This window comes from Dioscorea cayenensis, chromosome 19 (assembly GCF_009730915.1).
Source record: "Dioscorea cayenensis subsp. rotundata cultivar TDr96_F1 chromosome 19, TDr96_F1_v2_PseudoChromosome.rev07_lg8_w22 25.fasta, whole genome shotgun sequence".
NCBI lineage: Eukaryota > Viridiplantae > Streptophyta > Magnoliopsida > Dioscoreales > Dioscoreaceae > Dioscorea > Dioscorea cayenensis.
This window is the reverse complement of record NC_052489.1, coordinates 14,845,374-14,869,578: the sequence shown is the minus strand read 5'-3', so window position 1 is coordinate 14,869,578 and position 24,205 is coordinate 14,845,374. Positions and strand designations below refer to the sequence as shown.

Here is a 24,205-nt window from a genome sequence, read left to right as displayed (position 1 = left end):
TAGATATGTAACAAAAACAAAGGGACGGAGTAAAGAAACTTCCCCAATAATTTCTTCTAATGGTGCTGAATCCCTTCATTGACAATAAGGTGAATCGCGTCTTGTGGGCTTCATTTGTAAATCTTGGCTCACTAACGGGTAGTGGAGAGCTTCTTCCTACTCGTCTAGAAGCCAAATTCTTGGTCAGCATCCCTACAAGACCATACGTGCACCATCAAACCAAAAATCCATGAAAACAATGCATAATGAAGTTAGAATGCTGAAATTCAGTTATTGCTACAGTGATTTCGGGAAAAAAAAATGCAAGAGTCTCTTCTTGTAAAAGTGGCAATCAAAATTTACAAAGCTTTAGATTCAAGCTAGAAGTTCACAAGAAGAATTGAAACACATTCCACAAAGTTTTCAGCCCATTCAAACAAAAACAAATCCATGGATTAAGTGTGAAATGAAGCCTGCCTCAAGTTAGGGCATGAAATACCTTGGTGAGTAGATCTGGCGAGAAAGTTGGTAAAACTCCAAATAAATGGTGGGATTGGGGTTGCAAAGGGGAGGATAGAATATTAGAGGAGAAAAAATGAAGAAGAACGGTGAAAAAATGAGGGGAATCGGAGGAGAAATGAGAGAGAACTCAAGAAAACAAGATGAAGATGAATAGTGGCCAGAAGGAGTGAAGGGGCAGCCATTTAAGGCATTTCCTGCACAGCGTGCAGTGCTCGCGAGTACCTGGACGTGCGCAGCCAGCAAGCCATGCGTGGTGCACGCGGCCTACGTAGCGCTCAGGCTGGCACGCGGGCACCCGCGAAGGGTTGGGATCCAATGACAGTGGCCTACGTGGTCCGCACGCAGCCCGCCAAACCTGGAAACTCATAAAAAATTAACAATGTCCCCTTTGCAACCGCAAAAACAATTCAAATACAACATTTCACTCACCGAATTGAACATGAAACACAACCACAAAACACCTAACAAAGAGAGACTATAAGTGAGAAAGGATAATCATCAAATTAATAAACAAACACACAAACACAGATCACACAATAACAAACACAAGAACATAAGCAACACACCAATCAAAATTCAAGAAAAAAAAAAATGAAGAACGACAAATATAAAACCTTGGGTTGCCTCCCAAGAAGCGCTTTGTTTAACGTCGTTAGCTCGACGTACCTTACCTCGTGCTCAAGGTGGATCAAAAGAAGTTGAGTTACCTCCAATTCCAAGAGACGTGTTCCATGATGGAAAACTCATTGATAGGCATGAAAATACTCGAAACTTGCCTTTCCCCTCAAAGTAAAGATGATCTACCTCCCTTGGTGGCATTAGCGTGACTATCGTCCCCTCCTTTAGCTTTTTGTTCACCTTGCACATCTTCTTCATGTTTTTCTTCTTTTTACGACTTGGTGGCGGATCTATTCCCACATAGCTTACATGCTGCATTGGAGGGGAAACAGGGACCTTCATCTTATCCTCCTTGTTGCCCACTTCTTCCAGATATTCATCTAATGGGTTCATAGCCAAAACTTCTGGCATACAATCAGAGATGACCATATCAGTTTCATCGGTAAAATATAAGGGCTCATCATGATCCAAGGTTTGCCTCATTGCTTCGCAAAGTGTAAAAACGACTTTCTCCTCTCCCACTCTGAGAATCATTCTCCCTCTTTTTACATTGATGAGAGTTCCAGAAGTATTAAGGAATGGGCACCCAAGGATCAGTGGGACATCAACGTCATCATCCACATCAAGTATCACAAAGTCCACAGGAATGATAAGTTTATCCACCTTCACAAGTACATCTTCAACAACACCCCTGGGCTTCCTTATCGATCGATCTGCAAGTTGCACCGTCATTCTTGTGGGCCTCAAATCCTCTAATCCCAACTTCAAGAACAACTTGTATGGCATTACATTAATGCTGGCCACGGAGTCGGCCAGTGCTTTCTCTTGCATGCCCTCCCCGATCATACAAGGGATGATGAAGCTCCCAGGGTCAGTCAACTTCTTTGGAAGCTTTGTCTAAATCATTGCGGAATAATTCCAAGGTAGTGCCACTGTCTCAAGCTCTTCAAGCTTCCTCTTATTGGTAAGAAGGTCTTTCATGAACTTGGCGTACTTAGGCATTCCGGCTAATGCCTCAATGAGTGGAATATTTATATGCAGCTGCTTGAACATGTTGAGGAACTTTTTGTACTAAGCGTCTTTATTTTCTTGTTTCAACCTAGCTGGGTAAGGGACAGGGGGTTTGTACTCGGGAACCCTCGATGTTGATGGTTTAGCGGATTCCTCACCTTGCTTGTCATTATTCTCCCTACTTACCGGCTCAACCACTTTAGGGTCTTCCAAAATGGTCACCCCATCCTTCTTGGCACTTGAGAAATCCTCGGCTCTTGCCTCCAACGGTCTCCCACTCCTAAGAGTGATGGCCTAGAGGTGCTCCCTTGGATTCTGCTCTGTATTGCTCGGGAGGCTACCTTGTGGTCGCTCAGCATTTGCCCTGGCTAGTTGCCCAACTTGATTTTCGAGTAATTGGACCGATGCTTGGAGGTTCCTTAACACTGTGCTCATCTCGTAGAATTGACCACTGTGTTGAGTTAACTGGTTATTGATATTTTGAAATTTTGCCTCAGTGTTGATCATAAACTTTGCCAGCATGTCTTCAGTGGTAAATTTCTTCCCTTGATCTTGCTGAGGTTGAAACTGAGGTCCCAGAGGTTGTGGTGGTCTTTGTTGCTGTGGCCCCGAATTCCATGAAAAATTGGTGTGATTCGTCCATCCTAAATAAAATGTGGGACCGTATGCGTTTCCTTGGCCCCTCTGATTACCGCCAACATAGTCCACTGTCTCAACAGGCCCTGTGGAGGAAATAGAGATAGGGCATTGTACAGTTGAATGTGCAGCCCCACAAGTACCACAAGACAGGGCTACTCCATTATTTGAGCTTGAGCCCATCGTAAACTGATCAAACCTCTTAGTCAGCGCTTCTACCTTTGCGGCTAAGGCGATGGTATCATTTACCTCATAAATCCCCACTATTTTTTGTGGTCTTCCTCTAGTGCTCCAGTGAGATTCATTGCTAGCCATGCTTTCAATCAACTGCTCTGCATCCTCATGATATTTACTACTCAATAAACCCCCTGTCGCGACATCAATGAGTTGTCGGGTTTGATAGTTTAGCCCATTAAATAATATCTGCACTCTCATCCAAGATGCAAAACCATGGTGCGGGCATTGTCTCAAGAGATCCTTAAACCTCTCATGAGCTTCAAACAAAGTTTCTGAGTCACCTTGTCAGAAAAAAGATATTTCTTGTCTCAATCGGGCTGCCTTGCTCGGTGGGAAATATCTAGCGAGGAATTTCTCAACCATATCCTTCGAAGTTGTGATGGACCCGGGGGCCAGTGAAGTGAGCCAACGGTATGCTATACCCCGTAAACTGAACGGAAACAATCTAAACCTAATCGTGTCATCTGAGACAGAGTTAATTTTGAAAGTTGAACATATTTGAAGGAAACGGGGCAAGTGTGCATGAGGGTCCTCATCGGCTAAACCATCAAACTGAATAGATCATCCCAATTGTACTTGCCTTAATCTCAAAATTGTTTGCTGGAACTATAGGGGCTTATACGCTAAACTCATCACCGGTGAATTGTGGTCTCTCATAGTCAGACAAGGTTCTCCTAGGTTCAGCCATAACTGATGGTTCACTCTGTTCAATCTGTACTTCCTGCTGCCCTGAACTTTTTGCTCCTTCTCACAACCTCTGGCGGAAAGTCCTATCAATCTCACTGTCTGGTTCTACCAGATTTGTCGGTCTTCCTCTTGTCATAAGATAGGTACCTCGCACCAGAATTAACAGCCAGTGGTTAAGAGCAACACGAGATTAGGGTAAAAAGATAAAAGTGTGCAAATGGAAATATTTACAAGAGAGAAAGATAGAAAACAAGAGGATAAAATAAACAATTGTTAAATCAACAAGCTACGAGTTTTTTGAGTATTCCTTGTGGGTCCCCGGCAACGGCGCCAAAACTTGATGAGTGTCCCGCAAGTGCACGGGGTCGTCAAGTAATACCTCTCGTGCGAGCACGAGAGGGTCGTATTCCCTGAGCCCAAGGAACTACACTTACTTCCTTTTCACTCGTTGTCTAACCTACAAATCACTTGATGCTTAAGGCTACTAATAAAAATAAAACTAAGCGAGTAATTGTGAAAGACCGATTAAGAAAGTGGAAATCAAGAAGTGAGGGAGTTCACTGATGTGGATCCCCCCAAGATTACTAAGGATTAGAAGAATGCTAGAAGTGCTAAGCACGTGGTGGTTCAGGCCAAGAGAGATCCAAAGATAGATCATCCCGATGGTCACGGTAATGATCCCTAATCCCATACAGGTATTGGTACGGAATCTCTTCCGTCCAAATCCTTCTACGATTGCAATTCACACAGGGAAATCTCTAATTAGGGCCGAAACTTAACCTAGGTCCAGCCCTCATGGTTGGAGGGGTATGAGACACCCGATGGTCACGGCGTGCTCATACATACATCCCCATTAAGCGAGGTGTGTCTAGTACGAGGGTGATGGTCGCGCACCGAACACAACCTAGAAGTTGAAATACAGAGTTCTCATGCAAGATCAACACATAAAAGTGCACCAAGCTTAAACCATGAACAAACCACATGCATTAAGAGAATCAAAGCATTCAACAACACAAGTTCATGCCAAGGTTCATCGACATTCGGTGACCTTGGGGGTTTAGCCATCCATATAAGAAACTACACAAGATAGGCTCATGAAAACAACTAACAAATGCATATAAAAAACTCCCTCAAACAATGAGAACAATAGGAGGAAGAGGAAGGCCGTAGATGTCTTCCACGAAAGCCGCAATAGGGGCGGCTTCCCACGTCGTCTCCAAGCTTCTCAAAGGTGGAATCGATGAAGATCTTGCCCCATGATGCTTCTCCCTCAATTTTTCCCTCTCTAGATCGTCGGGTTGTGGCCTCAATTAGCTCCGGTAAAGTTGCCCCCGCCGAGAGCCTCCAATATTGGAAAGAGATCTGATGGAGAAAAAAGAAGATCCCCAAAATAAGCCTTAGCTTTACATAAAAATCATCTGCCCCGAGCCACGCGGCCTGCGCTCGGGCCGCGTCGCTCCCGTGGGGCTCACTGTCTTTCCGCTCGCAAAAACCCGGGTTGGTGCTACAGTGCTAAGCTACAGTGCCGTCTACAGTATTTTCCTACAGTGAATTGTCTGCAGTAACTGCCACCAAATTCTCCAGCGGTGCGCGGGTGCGCAGTGCTCGCGAGGTTCATAGCCTAATCTAAGTAGGGCCCCGGTTCCTTGCTACATAACCGCAACAGTGTTTTTACTTCGAGAACATGATTTTTGGTGCTGATTTCACCACAATTGCGTTCTCGAGCACAATTTAGCTTCTTTGAGGCCTGCAACAAGAAAATTACCAATCTAAGCGAAAAACGAGCACTGATTAATCTAAAATAGCATGCAAGCATATACAAAACCAACATATAAATACATACATTTAGACTCTTATCAAGACACAAGTTGTGCTCAAAGATATGTGAGTGTGTGCCAACCTCTATTGTGCTCAAGTGAATATGCAAATTGGAGTGGCACAAAGGCAGTCTGATAATTGTTTGTGTGATAAGAATGCAAAGTGTTCTTTCCTTATGATAAGCATTACTTTTATCGGGTTTTAACGCTAATATGTGTGCATTTATGTTACTTTCATACATATAGGGTTGTGAAACTGAATATTAGAGAAAGAAGCCAATGTAGATTGTGAATGGACCATTTGGAGGAAGTCTTGAGAAGGTTCAAACGTGAAGACATAAGTCGAGTTTAAGATACGAGAATGTGTGCCAACCTCCTTGTATTCAAGTTAACACAACGATTTGGATGGGCACAAGGGCAGTTACATTCAAGCATTCCGGCTTGTGCATGTATAGCAAGATCTCAACCAATTTGTCAATTTATTGAAGAAGCAAAGCAATCTACGGCGTAAACATGTGCCTGTTTACATTACCTCGATGAAAACATGGATTCGAGAGTGTTTCGGGCCGATACTGTACCAGGGTATTGTAACAAACACTACAGCAAACACTGTAGCAGGTATTGTTTACAACCGGCCAAAGAAAAAGTAAAATATAGAATCCACACAGGCGTGTGGAAAATTCCACACGCCCGTGCGAAAAATCCACAAGAGCGCCCATGTGGGTGTGTGGATTCACGATTCCAGTCCTATTTAAGGCCGATTTCAGCCCCGATTTTAGCATTCTTTTCTCAATCTTTTCCCCAACTTGAGAGAGGAAGACAGCTAGGGTTTTGAGAGTTATTGTCTAGGGATTTGGAGAGGTTCTACGACTCTGACATCTCGCTCTGTTTGGAAAAAGGTTAATGGGATAGCTTTCGTCGGCACCGATCCGGCGAGGTGTATCCTAGACCGGACAAAGGGACCCTTGGATGAGTAGAGGACTCTCCACAAGACCATCACCACGACTATCGAGGGAGTTTTCTATGGATTCTTTGATTTTACATTTGATATCAATGATTGTAATTAGCTCCATGGAGAGCTAAACCCCCTAGTGGTTACTTGGAAATTTGTGAACCCTAGGTTGTATTCGTTTCATTGAACACTTTTATTATGCTTTCAATTAATTGATGTTTGATTTGAGTTCTAATCTTGCATGCTTGATTGTGTGAATACTCCCTTAGAGTGACACTAAGGTTGAGAGTTCTTGTTGTTAACTCTTGTGAGTGAGTGATACCACGAGAGTTAGACAAAGCTAGATTGGAGAGGGTTGAGAGGGTGAGTCGAGAGGTAACAGAGCGTCCCCTATCCCCTCTAGTGTGATTTATTCTACCTCCATTTCCTCGAGCTCTTTGCGGTCATAGTAGAGTGAATGGGCTAAGGGATGACCTTCCGCTGGAGCTTAGTTGCAGGGGCAACATAGTGAAGCGTTGAAGTGATTTTAGTACCTAGGACTTAATTGTGGCTAGGGACCTTCCACCTGGACCAAAGGGTTAGGTCTACATCTAGAAAGAGGATTTATCACTTGGAATCCCTAGAACTCATTGTGATTCTATACGAGTGCGAGGTTGAGAGGTTATTCAATTTCTCCTCCGGGACACGTATAGAGTTAGGCATGATTGACCTTAGATTTGGTACCATGTATTTAAGGATCTCCACGACTCATTAATGCATTAGTTAGAAAGCATAATAGAGGGTTTTTGCACTTGAAAAGATTATCCTAGGCTGAACAATATCTGGGTACCCGACTTATATCGATTGCCTTACCTCCCCTTTACTTGCACTCTTTCTCTTGTTTCTTTTACTTTTGTCACATCACATTTTGTCACACAAATCACTATTCACTTTTCGTTTAGTTAAGAAACAATTTAAGTGTTTTTATTCCCTAGTCTCTGTGGATACAATACTCCCTCATCTTGGATTTATTACTTCGACAAACTCATGCACTTGCGGGATATATGCAAGGGCATTGTCAAGTTTTTGGTGCTGTTGCCGGGGAGTAGGCGTTTAGAGATACTTTACACTTTGTTTCTTAACTATTCATTCATTCATTCTATTTCACATCTTCTTTACTATCATCATTCTGATTTTGTTCTCTTTTTTTTTGTGCAACTCCAGGTTATGACTCGAGGGAACCCTTCAATATTGATTGAAGGAGATCCTGAACTTGAACATATACTAAGAAGAAGGGGAAAGGAACATGTACAAGAACCATCTAATCAAGCTGAGGTAGAAGTGGAAGGGTCAGATAATATGGCAGAATAGAATGAGCAACAGATGACACTTTTTGATTATGTTGAACCCCTAGTTTTGGGCACACAATCGAGTATTGTGTGACCCCCGATTACAGCTCCGAACTTCGAGCTAAAGCCGGCATTCATCCACATGATTTAGTAAACAGCGCAGTTCATTGGTTTGGCCGACGAGGATCCAAACAACCATATAGAGAACTTCTTCGAAGTTTGTGATATGCTGAAGATTAATAGTATATTGGATGATGTTATTAGATTGAGGGATTTCCCATTATCTCTCAAGGGAAGAGCCAAGCAGTGCTTACATTCTTTGCCCAAGGCCTCCATCATGACGTGCAATGAGATGGTCGAAGCTTTTCTTGCTAGATACTTTCCTCCGTGGAAGTCAGCCAAGCTTCGCAATGAGATTTTATCATTTGTACAGATGGAGTTGGAGTCATTGTTTAAGACATGGGAGCACTTCAAGGATCTTTTGCAGAGGTGCCCACAACACATTTTCTGAATGGATGATTATTTAGACTTTCTACAATGGGCTGAATCCGAGTACAAGGCAATTGTTAGATGCCGCCACAGGAGGTATAATGGGGAGTAAAACCCCGGAAGAAGCCTGACAGTTAGTGGAAGACATGGCCATGAACATTTATCAGTGGAATGCACGGGAAAGGAAAAAGGTGGGTGGGCTCCATGAAATAGATGCAATAACTTCATTGGCGGCTCAAGTGGAATCATTGACTAAGAAGTTAGATCTTCTAACTTTGAATAGAGTGGCGGCCGTGACTACTTGCACCAGGTGTGGTGGAGGACATACTCCCTCCGATTGCCAAATTTCCATTGGTGATGCATACACCTTTGTTGATTTTGTGGGTAATGCAATGAGAAATCAAGGGAATCCATATAGCAACACCTACAATCCAGGTTGGAAGAGTCATCCCAATTTCTCATGGAGCAACCAAGGTCCATAAAAGGTCATGGCATCACCAGGTTTCCAACAATAATAAGCCCCAAACATAGAGAACCGAGTTTCAGGTTTGGAGACCCGAATGAACGATTTGGATAAGGCCTTGACTAGGTTTGTGCGATCATCGGATACAAGATTTCAATCAGGTGAGGCTAGACATTGCAACCACACTGCTTCTTTGCACAATCTTGAAAATCAAGTGGAACAAATTGCGAAGTCTCTATCGAAGAGACCACAAGGGAGTTTGCTAAGTAATACCGAGACCAATCCTATAGAGCATGTGAAGGCGATCACTTTTAGAAGTGGTCGTGAGGTTGAAGGTAGGCTTCCTAGTGAGAAGCCCAATGAACGCTCACCCGAGGTCATAGAGGTCAAGGAGGGAACAAGCAAAGAGAAGGAGGTGGCACCCCCACCTTTCAAGCCAAAAATCCCTAATACCTCTCGATTGAAGAATGACCAAGGGGATGAACAATACAAGAAGATCCTGAGTTTGTTTAAGCAACTCCACATCAATATTCCTTTTGTTCAGGCATTGGCTCAAATGCCTAAGTATGCAAAATTCTTGAAGGACTTGTTTAATAACAAGAAGAAGTTGGAAGAGAGTGCTTCAGTGATCTTAGATGCTTCTTGCTCGGCGGTATTGCAAAATAATATGCCGAACAAGAAGAAAGACCAGGAAGCTTCATCATTCCGTGTAACATTAGCAATTTGGGTGAAGAAATGACATTGGCGGACTCACGGGCCAGTATCAACGTCATGCCATGCACCTTCTTTCGAAAGCTAGGCTTGGGAGAACCTAGGCCCACTCGGATGACTTTGTAATTAGTGGACCGAACGGTGAGACATCCAAGGGACATCATTGAAGACGTGCTTGTCAAAGTGGACAAGTACATTTTTTCGGTTGACTTTGTAGTGTTGGATGTTGATGAGGATACGGATGTACCTTTGATACTTGGGAGGCCGTTCTTGCGCACTTCTAAGGTATTAATTGATATGGATGGCGGGGAGCAGACACTGAGGATTGGAGATGATAAGCTCACATACCGCCTCGCCAAAGCCATGCGATATTCTCTCGATTTCGATGATACTTTGTATTTTCTAGAAACTATTGATGAGATTGTTGATGAATACTGACACGCGTCTAAATATGCGTGTGAACCGCAAGTGCACGGGTGTCGAAGTAATAAAATACCCGGTGAGTCGAGTAGTCGAATCCACAAGGAACAAGGCTACTAGTACTAACTTCTTCTCTGCTTTTTAGCCTAATGATAAATAGAAAGGTGTGGTGATCTAATGTGCGAAGAAATGAATACTAGAGACGAATATGCAAGGGTGAAATGGATGGAGATCTCCATCAGTAAAAGTGGGGTATTCTGGCAATGCTCCCCCTAGGATTCAGGTATTAGGTGCCGGATAAGCAAAGTGTTTTTATGATGAGTAAGTTAAGTCGTGGAAATCCAAATATAATCGGATCCGGCCTCCCGATCACCGATACTAGTCCCCTACGAGGTCCCGGTGGAGAAATCGCTCAATCTCAACACCTCACACCACATATAACCGCAAAGCACTCTAGGGATTCCAAGAGGTGTATCCGATTCCTAAAGATTGATCCAACCCTAATTCTTGGCGAAGGATCCTAACCCCTTACAAGGTCCCGGTGGAGAAATCTCTCAATCTCACGCCTCAGACTAAATATGGTTGCATAGAGCTTAGGGAATGGAGATAGAATACACTAATCAGAGGGGAAAAGGGATGCTCACTATCTCACGACTCGCCCTCTCAACCCTCTTCAATCTTGAGATTCTAACCCTAATGGAGACCTCTCCATCACCAAGGTAACAAATCAAGCAAACCAAATGACCAAAAGATCAATAAGGCAAGCAAGCATTAGACAATCAAGATTAAAACTTAATCAAACTAGGATAAAATAGAAACACTAAGCAAATCCACAAAAGATGAGAATCCTAGGGTTCACAAGCCCAAATACCATCTAGGGTTTTAGTTCTCCATGGAGCAACATACAAAACACACCATCAAGAAAGTACATTAAAACTATAGAAATTAACCCCCTTATATATGAACTGATGGCCTTGATGGAGAGCTTCGACGTCTTGAAGGACCCACTCCGAAGCTAGGTTCACCGGTGGCTTCCTTGATGCTATGACGGAGGAGGAATCGATCAAAGTTGGTGACGAAGCACCTCCAAAGCCGCAAAGACCTCCTCTCCAAACCCTAGCCATCTCACCCCTCAAGAGCCGCACAAAAGATGAGAAAGAATAGGGCAAAACGGCTATTTATAGGCCTTAGACCATGTCTGTCACATGCCCCCATGCTCCCATGTGGATTTTCCACACGCTACAGTTACAGTACTTTGCTACAATAACTACTAAAATTGCTGCAGTTGCAATACTTTGCTATAGTACTTTCACAAAACGCAGTCCAAACACTCTTCTCTTGAGGTGACATGTCCGGGTACACGTCCATGTGATAGGCTATAAAACTTTTCTTCATCGACGTATCTTTGAGAGGTCTTACAATCTTCACAAACAAAAGGAACATGAAGATGTGGCTGCCTTTGTGCCCTTCCAACTAGTGAATTGACTTGAATCTTCTTGGAAGTTGGCACACATCTCCACGTTTATGAACTCCTCTCGTGTCTTGGTCCTTGAATTGAACAAGAACTCCCAAAATTGTGTCTTTATAGACTATCTTTGCTTCCTTTTTACTCTTCAAGGCATTCACAACCTATATGCATAAAAGAACACCGAATACACAATATAAGACATAAACCATGGTAAAAATGATGCTCAATGCATGTAAAACATATATATAAATATGTCTACTCAAGCACTTATCAAATACATGCAGGAAATGTTCAATCCGGACCCATACGAGGGTTTGTTCAACCAAGAGGTGGGCAATGAAGAAGTAATGATGCTTGGTCCAACAGAAGAAGTACCATCTACTTCGGGAATCATGAAGAAGGTGCTCCGGAAGATGAAGTGGGCTAGGAGACGCCACCGGAAATGCTCCAAGGCTATTGGAGATGGGCATGAACTGAACAAATTGGATGAACTTTTGCTAGGTGATCCTAAGCCCGATAATTCACCCTCCACATTCAAGAGACTTTGCTTATCATGCTTTCAAGTCATGGGTAAGAGGGCAACCTTCATCTATGAACTCCGTGATGTAAGACAAGGTACGTCAAGCTTAGTGATATTAAACAAGCGCTTCTTGGGAGGCAACAAAGTGTTTACTGTTTTCTCAGTTGAGTAGTTTAGTGTTTGCATAAATAAAGTGTTGAGTGTTGGTGTCTTGATTTTTAGATGCTTTTGCTGTGGTTTTTAATGTCATCATGTGTTTTCATGTGGATTTGGCGAAGTTTTTATCGCTTGAGCTAGTTTCTCATGTTTTTAACTAGTACAGTTTGTATAATAGGGTAGGCTTTAAGTGTAAACATGTTCAGGAATTTTCTGCAGAGCCTGCAGAGTTTTTAAGGCATCCAAAGAAGACACACAGGCATGTGGAATTTCTGCACGCCCGTGGATTTGTACTGCAAGCTCATCCAGAGGAGACAAAGGGGCGTGGAAGCGCCCCTATGAGTGACCTTGTGATTTCCGCACGCCCGTGGGTAATTTCTGCACGGGCGTGCATTTTCTGCAGAGACTTAGCAAATTATCCTGAGAGCACACAGGGCGTGGACTCGTCCCTGCGGGCGAACCTATGACAAACGCACGAGCGTAAGTATTTTCCTCATGCCCATGTGGATCTCTGTAGAAGAGCTCCCTCCATCTCAAGAATACACAGGGGCGTGCGTCGGCCCCTGTGAGTTGGGTCTGTGAAAGTCCACACCCATGCGTAATTTCCACATGGGCGTGCGAAACACTTAGAAGTTTCTCTCGGTGGGATAGAGAAGCCACAGGGATGTGTGACTGCTATTGTGGCTCAGGCGCACGGGCGTGGGTATTTTTCGCATGCCCATGCAGTTGCATTCAGAGACATAAAAAGTATTTTCCAGAGAGCACACAGGGGCGTGCGTCTACCCTCGTGGCTCTTTCCTGTGGAGGCTCACGAGAGTGGGTAATTTCCACATGCCATGTGGTTGTGCAGAATTCCTAGAGACGCGATTTTCCTTTAAAAATCTGGTTGAAATTTTCATCCATTACCCTTCCAGTCACTCGAAGATCACTCTTGATCAATTTCCCGACCTCTCACCGTTGTTTTAGAGGGATTCCCACTCAATTTTCACGCCAAAGTCGAAGTTTTCATACCCATTTCATCAGTAAATCTTTTAATCTCTCTTCTATTCACAATTTCTTGTTTTTAGTGGATTGAAAGTCTTAAATTACACCAATTTTCACTTTATAATGGTTTATACATGTTTAGAGAACATTTAACTGTGTTTCTAAGTTGTATTTTTGGAGAATTGATGAGCAACTGTGCGGTTTTCACGCCCAGTAGACCGACACGGGAATGGGTAATTTCCACAAGCCCGTGTGGAATTCTATAGTATGATTTTTTTAAGCTTCTCTGATTGTTTTCTTCATCATTTATCACAAGTATAGCACCATGCTCGAAGAAACAGGAGGGAAAGCGCCCTCTAGAGACTTTACCTGAATTGGCGCATATTGAATTTTCGAACCCCGAGCATCAGGCTCGATTCGAGCGGCTATCGAGACTTTGGTTTGGACAATCCCGATTTGTGGACCTGAGTGTGCTAAGTGAGGTCCAGTGAGGTGATGAGTTGGCTAGGGAGATTGACGTGCTGATGGACATGGGAAGTTGGAGGAGAATATTGTCGATACGAGAGACATTGACACTAGAAGTATTGGCGTCTTTTGAATTCGAGAAGCCATATGGGAGAGATGTCATACAGTTCAGAGCATTCAGACGTCATTTAACCATGAGAGTGACTGAGTTTTCAGTTTGTATGGGCTTGTGTAATGAGACATACACAGGTACCGAGGAGTATAGACACTTGCCGATAGATTACCCTGGTACTTTGGCCCCACAGCAAGCTTACCAGGCTTTGTGCAGACAGGGGCAGTATGAACCGGGAATGTCCAAAGCCACATATGTATTCCATGGTCCGGACCATGCTGATTCACCTGGGGCACGTTGTGGCTGACTTTCTGCGACACCGGGGCCAGCATGGGAAAGTGAGAGTATTATTTGCTGGTCCCTACATCACTAGACTTATTCAGGGGATGGGTCTCGCGGATGCCATTCGGGATGCCAACAAGACAGTTATTCCTTCTCCACTTGGACTCGATACTCTCAGGATGATGGGATTAGTGTGCAAACATGGGCTTGGAATTTTTATTTTGGCCATATCCACCACTGAGAGCACCGAGGGAGGAGGGGATGCAGCGGGGGATTCCGCACCGATGGTAACCAAGACCTTAGGGCACCTGAGTACCCTTTCAGGAGCCTATGATCATATTGAGAGGCTCGAGAGCACTGTGAATGTATTGTGGTCTGAGATCATCAAGATTCGGGCAATACAGTCAGCACAATATACCGAGATGGTGGCCCATTTTGAAGTGTTACATCAGTTACTGATTAGCAACCCTCTTGCCTCTCTAGCATCACCATCACCACCTCCTCGGGCACCCTTTGATCTAGCACTAGCATCAGCAAAAGAGCAGAGACCTGATGACACCGACACTTGATTTCGCTTTTCATTCTTTACTTCTGCATTTTATTTCAGACTTGTATATTCTGAAAGGACTTTCCTTCTGAGTTTATTTTCATTTTGTTGCCTCGAGTTGTATTCAGTGCTTTATCTTTTATATACTTGAGTTGTTTTTGTTTTATTGAGCTTCACTGAACCCCCTCGTCTATGCGTACAGATGGTCTTGTCAACATGGGAATTGAGAACTTGTCATAGACATGGCCAAGGTGTTTCGGCACTTGGCCGTGTGAGCTTCACAACCCATTGGAACATTACTCCCAAGGATTTAACTCCATCAAATGCAACACTAGGAGTCAGGGGAGTATTGTTTTGATTGCTTCTCCCACATTTGTTCTTGTTTGATATACATTATGTGTGAGCTTGCATGTGTACATTGGGGATAATGTATAACTTAAGTGTGGGGAGGGAGTTTCATAGTACACATATATTTTATATTAGTTTTGATTGATATACATGCTCACATAGCCAATGGTGGTTCACCTTAGTTGCAATGATTGTATTCTTGAGTTTAGGAGAATTTTTAACACAGAATGTTCTCATGCTCTAGTTTTTGCTTGAATTTCTAGGAATTTTTGCCCGATTGACACTTGTTGCACTACTCACTTTTTAAACTCTTTTGAAAACTCAAGTTTGATGTTAAAAGGGACTAGTTATAGCTGTTTCTTTTGTTAATTATGAAAAAAATGGAAAATGAAGAGAAAGAACAAAATTAGTTTTATTGTTTAGTTGTGCTTGTTGGGTGGAAATAGCTACCGTCTATGAAGTATGAAGCTACTCTCATAAGTTGGATACTAGTTATGCCCTAATGAGAGAAAGAGCTATCTCATAGGATGAGTGAAAGCCACCACTCCGATAGAAAGAGCTACCACCTCGAAAGTGTGAAAGCCACCTTAGCAACCGCTTTGGAAAGGGCTACCTTAGAGGATGTGTGAAGCTACCATGATCTTTGAAATTTTTGTTACTTTTTGTAGATAAATAACTCCCTTATTCTTAGAACTTTGAGGAGTATACCTTGGGTTGACTTGAGTGAATTCACACACTTACACGATTTTGGGTTTGTTGTCCTTTTTTATTCAAGTTTTTAGCTAGAGCATTGATTTTTCGTATTTAGTGATGAAATCTCCCTTACTTGTAGAATGCTCTCTTTGTATGCTTTGGTGAACCTGAGGCCAAGCACTTCCAATATTTCCTTTGTCTTTACTTTAATGTTTTAATTTTTGCTTGAGGATAAGCAAAAGCTTAAGTGTGGGGGAGTTTGATAAGTGCTTGTGTGATAAGAATACGAAGTACTCTTTCCTTATGATAAACATTACTTTTCTCGGGTTTTAATGCTAATATGTGTGTATTTATGTTACTTTCATGCAGATAGGGTTGTAAGGCCAAATATTACAGAAAGAATCCAATGTGGATCATAAATGCATCATTTGGAGGAAATCTTGAGAATGTTCAAACGCGACGACATAAGTCAGGTTCGGAATGCAGGAATGTGTGCTAACCTCCTCGCATTCAAGATAGCACAACGATTTGGAGGGGCACAAGGGCAGTCACATTCAAGCATTCTGGCTTGTGCATGTATAGCAAGATCTCCACCAACGTGTCCGTTTATTGAAGAAGCAAAGCGATCTAAGTCGTAAACGTGTGCCCGTTTACATTACCTCGATGAAAACATGGATTCAGGAGTGTTTCGGGCCTATACTGTAGTAGAGTACTGTAGCAAATACTGTAGTAAACACTGTAGTAGGTGCTGTTCACATCCGGCCAAAGAAGGAGTAAAACAGAGAATCCACGTGGGTGTGTGGAAAATTCCACACGCCCGTGCGAAAAATCCACAGCGACGCCCACATGGGCGTGTGGATTCCCGATTCCATCCCTATTTAAGGCCAATTTCAGCCCCGATTTTAGCATTCTTTTCTCCATCTTTTCTCCAATTTGAGCGAGGGTGGCGGCTAGGGTTTTGAGAGGTATTGGATAGGGATTTGGTGAGGTGTATCCTAAGCCAGAGAAAGGGACCCTTGGACGAGTAGAGGACTCTCCACAAGACCATTACCACGACAATCGAGGGGGTTTTCTATGGATTCTTTGCTTTTACATTTGATATCTTTGATTGTAATTTGAGCGAGGGTGGCGGCTAGGGTTTTGAGAGGTATTGGATAGGGATTTGGTGAGGTGTATCCTAGGCCGGACAAAGGGACCCTTGGACGAGTAGAGGACTCTCCACAAGACCATTACCACGACAATCGAGGGGGTTTTCTATGGATTCTTTGCTTTTACATTTGATATCTTCGATTGTAATTAGCTCCATGAAGAGCTAAACCCCCTAGTGGGTACTTGGATATTTGTGAACCCTAGGATGTATTCATTTCATTGAACCTTTTTATTATGCTTTCAATTAATTGATGTTTTATTTGAATTCCAAGCTTATATGCTTGATTGTGTGAATACTCCCCTAAAATGACACTATGGTTGAAAGTTCTTGTTGGTAACTCTTGTGAGTGAGTGACACACCACGAGAGTTAGACAAAGCTAGATTGGAGAGGGTTGAGAGGGTGAGTCGAAAGGTAGCGGAGCGTCCCTTTTCTCCTTCAGTGTGATTTATTCTACATCTAATTCCTCAAGTTCTTTGCGGTCATAGTAGAGTGAATTGGCTAAGGGATGACCTTCCGCTGGGGCTTAGTTGCAGGGGCAACATAGTGAAGCAATGAAGTGATTTTAGTACCTAGGACTTAATTATAGCTAGGGACCTTCCACCTGGACCAAAGGGTTAGGTCTACATCTAGAAAGAGGATTTATCACTTGGAATCCCTAGAACACATTGCGATTCTATATGAGTGCAAGGCTTAGAGGTTATTCAAATTCTCCTCCAGGACATGTATAGAGTTAGGCATGGTTGACCTTAGAGTTGGGACCATGTATTTAAGGATCTCCACAACTCATTAATGCATTAGTTAGAAAGCATAATAGAGGGTTTTTGCACTTGAAATGATTGTCCTAGGCGGAACAATATCCGGGTACCCCACTTATATCGATTGCCTTACCTCCCCCTTACTTGCCCTCTTTCTCTTATTTCTTTTACTTTTGTTACATCACATTTTGTCACAAAAATCACTATTCACTTTTCATTTAGTTAAGAAACAATTTAAGTATTTTTATTCCCTACTCTCTGTGGATACGATACCCACTCATTTGGGATTTATTACTTTGACAAACCGGTGTACTTGCGGGACATACGCAAGGGGGGCGTTGTCACAGTCACACTAATATGATTCAACTTGTGCAATGCTAGCAAGATTGGCATCAAATGTGTTTTTATTTGAAGATGAAACGCGATCTACAGTGTGGACGTGTGACCATTTATGTTGCCTTGATGAAAAGTGTAAATTCGGGAGTATTTTGGCCCAATATTTTAGCAGGTCCTGTAGCAAATCACTGTTGTAATTTACAGTAGCAGTTACTACTCACCGAACGCTAAAGATGAATTTCTGTAGATTCACACGGGCGTGTGGCTGCCCGATTCTAGCCCCATTTAAGTCGCGATTTCATCTTGATTTAGGGATCCTTTTTTCCGTCCTTTTGCCTATCTTTTCTCACCTTTAGAGGCGCCCGTGGCTAGAGTTTAGAGAGGCTTTGGCTAGGCTTTGGGAGAGGTTTACGGCCTTCAACACCGTGTTTCCTTCTAAAGAGAGTTATTGGGGGAGCTTTCGTTGGCACCAATCCGGCAAGGTGTGCCCTAGGCTTAAGGAGAGGACCTTTGGAGAAGACTCAGCTACTCCACAAGACTATCGACATAAACACCAAGGGGGTTTTATTCATGGATTGCATATTTTTACTTTTGATTTAATTATTGATTGTATTTTGCTCGATAGAGAGCTAAACCCTTAGTGGGTACTTGGGCTTGTAAAACCTAGGATGATATTGTTTCTTTGAGCTCTTATTATGCTTTCATTAATTGATGTTTTAATTGAGTTTCAATCTTGAATGCTTATTGAGTTGATTTTCACTTAAAGTGACACTAGGGTTGAGAATCTATTTTGGTAATCCTTGTGGATGAGTGACACACCATGAGGATTAGACAATGCTAGATGGGAGAGAGTTGAGAGGGTGAATCGAGAGGTAGCGGAACGTTCTCTTTCCCCTCTGCTATGATTTATCCTACCTCCACGTTCCAAGAGTTCTTTGTGGTCACAATAGAGTGAAGTGCTAAGAGACGAACTCCGCTGGGGCTTAGTTACGCAAGGAATAGAGTGAAGCGTTGAACTAATCCTTAGTATCTGGGGCTTAATTGTGACCAGAAGTTTTTTGTCTGGACCAAAGAATTTGATCTATTTTAGGGAATAGGGTTTATCACTTGGAATCCCTAGAGTCTAAAGCAACCTATCACAGTGTGAGGTGTCGAGACTGAGATATTTCTCTACCGAGGCATAGTGTAGGGTTCGTCACGGTTGACCTTAAGTTATAGGACCGTATGTTTAAGGATCTCTATGACTCATTAAACATTAGTTAGGAAACCTAATGATTGGTCTTTCACTTGAAACAGTAGTCCTAGGGTGAGCAATGTTCGGGTGCCCCATTTATCTTCGATTGCCTCTCCTATCTTTTATTTGCGCCCCCTTCTTCTTTTCTTATTTCTATTTGCATTGATTCTTATTTACAACATTATTGTTTCATTTTCATTCTAGTTAAATATCAATCTTTGTGTTTCTAATCACTATTCCTTGTGGATTCATCTACCCACTCACTGCGGTGTTATTACTTTGACAAACCAATGCAGTTACGGTACACACGTAAAAGGGCGTTGTCAATATTTTGGCGTGACTTTTTCTTTGTAAAACGCTTGTACCCCTTCATTCTTTAACTTCTAAATACTCAAATGTCGTCTCCCTTCACCTTCCCGACCCTTCTCCATCCATTTATAGAGATTTGAGTAAGTTTTTCGGCCGCATTCAAAGTCTTTCATTCCCATTTCCTCAGTAAGCTTCTCTTTCTCTTTTTTTCGCCCAATTGTCATTTATTTTGTAGCACCAGCATCATCTTGACCAGCAATAGCAGCAGATGCACCAGCAGTTGACATTGACGCTTGAGGCGTCTTTGCTATTTGCTTTTATGTTTTTCTTATTTTACTCGGAAAGGATATTCCTTCTGAGTTTATCTTTTATTTTCAGTTGTCTCGAGTTGTATTTCATTTTCATATCTTTATATACTCAAGTTTATTTTGTTTTTGTTGAGCTCCACTGAACCCCCTTATGTATGCATAGAAAGTGTGAAAGCCACCTTAGCGGCCACTTCAGAAAGGGCTACCTTAGAGGATGTGTGAAACTACGTCCATCTCGATGCTTTATTTTGTATATAAATAAGTCCATAATGCTTAGAACTTTGAGGAGTATATGTTAGGTCAACTTGAGTGAGTCTACAAACTCTTACATGATTTCAGGTTTGTTGCCTTTTTTATTCGAGTTTTAAGCTAGAGCATTGATTTTTCGTATTTAGTGTTGAAATTCCCCTTACTTGTAGAATGCTTCCCTTACATTCTTTGGTGAACCTAAGGCCAATCACTTTTAGTATTTTTGTCTTTTATGCTTCAATGTTTTATTTTTGCTCAAGGACAAGCAAAAGCTTAAGTGTGGGGGAATTTGATAAGTGCTTGTGTATTAGTAATACGTAGTATTCTTTTCTTATGATAAGCATTACTTTCTCAGATTTTATCGCTAATACATGTGTATTTGTGTTCGTTTGTACATGTAGGATTGTGGAGACAAGTATGGAAGAAAGAAGCTAAAGTAGATTATGCTTGTAATGCTAGCAAGGTTGTCGTCAAATGTGTTTTTATTTGAAGATGCAATGCGATCTACAGCATGGACATGTGCCCGTTTATGTTTCCTTGATTAAAAATGTTGATTCGGGACTATTTTGGCAGAGTACTGTAGCAGGATACTAGAGCAAATCATTGTAGCAGTTACAAATCACAGATCGCTAAAAAACAAATTTCTGTAGATTCACACGAGCGTGTGGAAATTCCACATACCCATGTGGATGCCCGATTCTAGCCCTATTTAAGTCACGATTTCAGCCCGAATTAGGGATCCTTCTTTCCATTCTTTGGCCTATCTTTTCTTACCTTTGGAGGCGCTCAAGGCTAGGGTTTGGAGAGGCTTTGGCTAGGCTAGGCTTTTGGAATAGTACACTTTGCCTCTGAATGCACCCACACGGGCGTGTGGAAATTTTCCACGCCCGTGTGCTTGACTCACAAGAGCACCCACACGCCCCTGTGGCTTCTATATCCACTTGAGAAATTTGGCTAAGTGTTCCACATGCCCCTGCGGAAATTCCACACGGCATGTGGATACTCACAGGGGTACTCATAGGGGCACTCACACGCCATTGTGTAATTCACAAGGTCATCCACAAGGGTAGACACATGCCCCTATGTCTTCTCGGGATAGAGCTCTGAAATTTCCAAAGAAACACACGCCGTGTGAAAATTACCCTCGGGTGTGTGGCTGTCACAAGGTCATTCACAGGCGCAGACACACAGCCCTATGTCCTCTCGGGATAAGCTCTGAACGGAGACACACGCCCATGTGAAAATTACACACGGCCATGTGTCTCCTCAGATGACTTAGAAAAATTTACAAACTCTGTAAAAAATTTCTGCACACTTAGACACATACAAAGCCTGCTTATACTATGAACAACTAACCAGAGAATCATGCAAAGCACGCTCAAACGACCAAGAAATTTCTTCAATCACAATTAAGTGCACAAAAACACCAATGATCCCAGAGAAAAACACAGCAATAACATGTAAAAGATCAAGACAACAGCACTAAAGCTCTTATTCATGCAAGTACTACACTAAAAACTACAAAAACAATAAAGACTTGGGTTGCCTTCCAAAAAGCGCTTGTTTAACGTCACTAAGCTTGACGCACCTGACCTTACCACACGGGGCTCATGGATGTAGGTTTCCCTCTTACCTACAACCTGAAAGCATGATGAACATAATCTTTTCAAGGTAGAGGTAGAGTTGTTGAGCTTGTTACCACATAAGGGTTTGTCACCCTTACTCTGTGCTTGCACATCCCTATTAGCCTTGGGGTGCTTCTTATGGTGTCTCCTTGCTCGCTTCATCTTTCGGACCATCCTATTCATGATCCCCGGGGTAGGTTGAAGCTTGTCCTCTAGACCAAGTGTCAACACTTCTTCGTTCTCCACTCCCTGGTCTAGCGACCCTTCATACAGATCTAGATTCATCATTTCTTGCATGTATTCATCAATTAACTCATTAGCAGTGTCAAGAAAATACAAAGTATCATCAAAATCAACAGAATATCGCATGGCTTCGGCAAAGCCATATATCAACTTGTTATCACCAACTCGTAAGGTCAACTCCCCGCCGTCCATGTCAATGAGAGCTTTGGAAGTGCGCAAGAATGGCCTCTAAAGTATTAGCGGAACATCGACATGCTCGTCAACATCCAACACTACAAAGTTCACAGGAAATATGTACTTGTCAACTTTCACAAGTACATCTTCAATGATGCCCCTCTGATGTCTAACTGCTCGGTCCGCCAATTGAAGTGTTATCTGAGTGGGCCTAGGCTCTCCCAAGCCTAGCTTCTAGAAGAATGTATAAGGCATGATGTTGATGCTAGCCCCTGAATCTACCAATACCTTTTCTTTATCCAAATTGCCAATATTGCATGGAATGATAAAGCTTCCGGGGTCTTTTTTCTTATTCAACATATTCTTTTGCAACACCATCGAACATGAAGCATCTAGAGTCACAGATGCACTCTCCTCCAACTTTCTCTTATTGGTCAAGAGGTCCTTCAAAAACTTTGCATAACGAGGCATTTGAGACAACGCCTCCAAAATGATATATTGATGTGCAACTGCTTGAATAGACCCAAGAACTTCTTGTATTGCTCATCATTTCGGTCATTCTTCAATCTTGAAAGATAAGGGATTCTTAGTTTGTAGGATAGGGTTGCCACCTCCTTCCATTTAGTTCTCTCCACAACCTCCATGACCTCGAGTGCTTCAATACTGGTCTTCTCACTCGAGAGTCTACCCTCAACTTCACGACCACTTCTCAAAGTGATTGTCTTCACATGTTCTCTTGGGTTTGTCTTCGTGTTGCTAGGCAAACTTCCCTAAGGTCTTTCCAAGAGTAACTTCACAATTCGGCCCACTTGATTCTCTAAGTTGTGCAATGATGCTGTGTGGTTGTAAAGTGTGGCTTCAACTGATTGAAATCTTGTATCCGATGATACAATAAACTTGGCCAAAGCCTTCTCTAGGTCGGTCATCCAGTTCTCCAACCCTGAAACTCGATTCTACATATTCGAGGCTTGTTGTTGTTGTTGAAAACCGGGTTGTGCCATCGTCTTCTGTTGCCCTTGGTTACTCCAAGAAAGATTTGGGTAGCTCCTCCAACCCGGATTGTAGCTGTTGCTATATGGATTCCCTTGGCCTCTCAATGTATTCCCTACAAAATCCACTTATTCCACCAAGGATGTACCACCAATCGAGATCAGGTGATCGGATGGAGGATGTTCTCCCCACACCTAGTGTAACTCATCATAGGCGCCACTCTAGGAGAAGTTAGAGTGTCTAACTTCTTGCTCAATGACTCAACCTGGGACGCCAATGAGGTAATTGCATCAATCTCATGAAGGCCGGCTACCTTATTTCTGTCCCTTGTGTTCCACTGATAACTATTCATAGCCATTTCTATAATGAGATGTCTGGCCTCGTTGGGGTTCTTGCTTCCTAAGGTACCTCCTGCTGCAACATCAAGTAACTGTTTTGTGTTTGGGTTCAACCCATTATAGAAAGTCTCAATGATCATCCACTTGGGAAACCCATGTTGAGGACATTTGCGCAGGAGCTCCTTGAACCTATCCCATGTCTCAAATAGAGACTCTTATTCTGTTTGCACAAAAGATGATATTTCATTCCTAAGCCTCATAGATTTTTCGAAAGGGAAATATCGTTCAAGAAAAGCTTCTACCATCTCCTCCAATGTAGTGATCGATGCTCTATGTAATGAATATAGCCATTGCTTTGCTCTCCCTTTCAAGGAATAATGAATATAGCCATTGCTTTGCTCTCCCTTTCATGGAAAATGGGAAGGCTCTTAACTTCATTGCATCATCCGTAATACTATTAATCTTGAGCATGTCACACACTTCCAAGAACTTCTCAATGTAATTGTTTGGATCCTCATCGGCCAAACCATTAAACTGTTGTGACTGCTGTAACATTTGGATGAAGCCTGGCTTGAGCTCAAAATTATGAGCCATGATCAGTGGCCGCACAATACTAGACTGTGTGCCAAGAACTGCGGGTCTGGCATAATCTGATAGTGTCTTCTGCTGCTCATTTTGTTCTGCCATGTTATCAGACCCTTCACCTTATATTTCAGCTTGATTTGACTGTTCTTGCACAGGTTCTTTTCCCCTTCTTTGAATTCTTCATTCAATGTCAGGATTTTCTTCAACCAATGTTGAAGGGTTTTCTCGAGTTATAACCTGGAGCTGTAACCAAAGAAAAAAAACAAATCAGAACGATGGAAGAATAAGAAAATGTGAAATAGAATAAGTGATGAATAGCTAAAATAGCAAAGTGCAAAGTGTTTCCAAAATGCCTATTCCCTAGCAATGGAGGTAAAAACTTTGACAACGCCCTTTTGCGTGTGTACCGTAAGTGCACGGGTTATCGAAGTAATAAAAGTACCCTGGTGAGTGGGTAGTCATA

General features: G+C 42.6%; 2 non-coding genes across 2 annotated transcripts; both read left to right on the top strand.

Annotated features, from left to right (window-relative positions):
- Nucleotides 1–3,211: 3,211 nt before the first annotated feature.
- On the top strand, nucleotides 3,212–3,318 carry LOC120250833. The gene has a single exon (XR_005533167.1). It is a non-coding gene; the product is annotated as a small nucleolar RNA R71 (small nucleolar RNA).
- Nucleotides 3,319–23,307: 19,989 nt separating this feature from the next.
- Nucleotides 23,308–23,414, top strand: LOC120250852. The gene has a single exon (XR_005533185.1). It is a non-coding gene; the product is annotated as a small nucleolar RNA R71 (small nucleolar RNA).
- The last annotated feature ends 791 nt before the right edge of the window (nucleotides 23,415–24,205 follow it).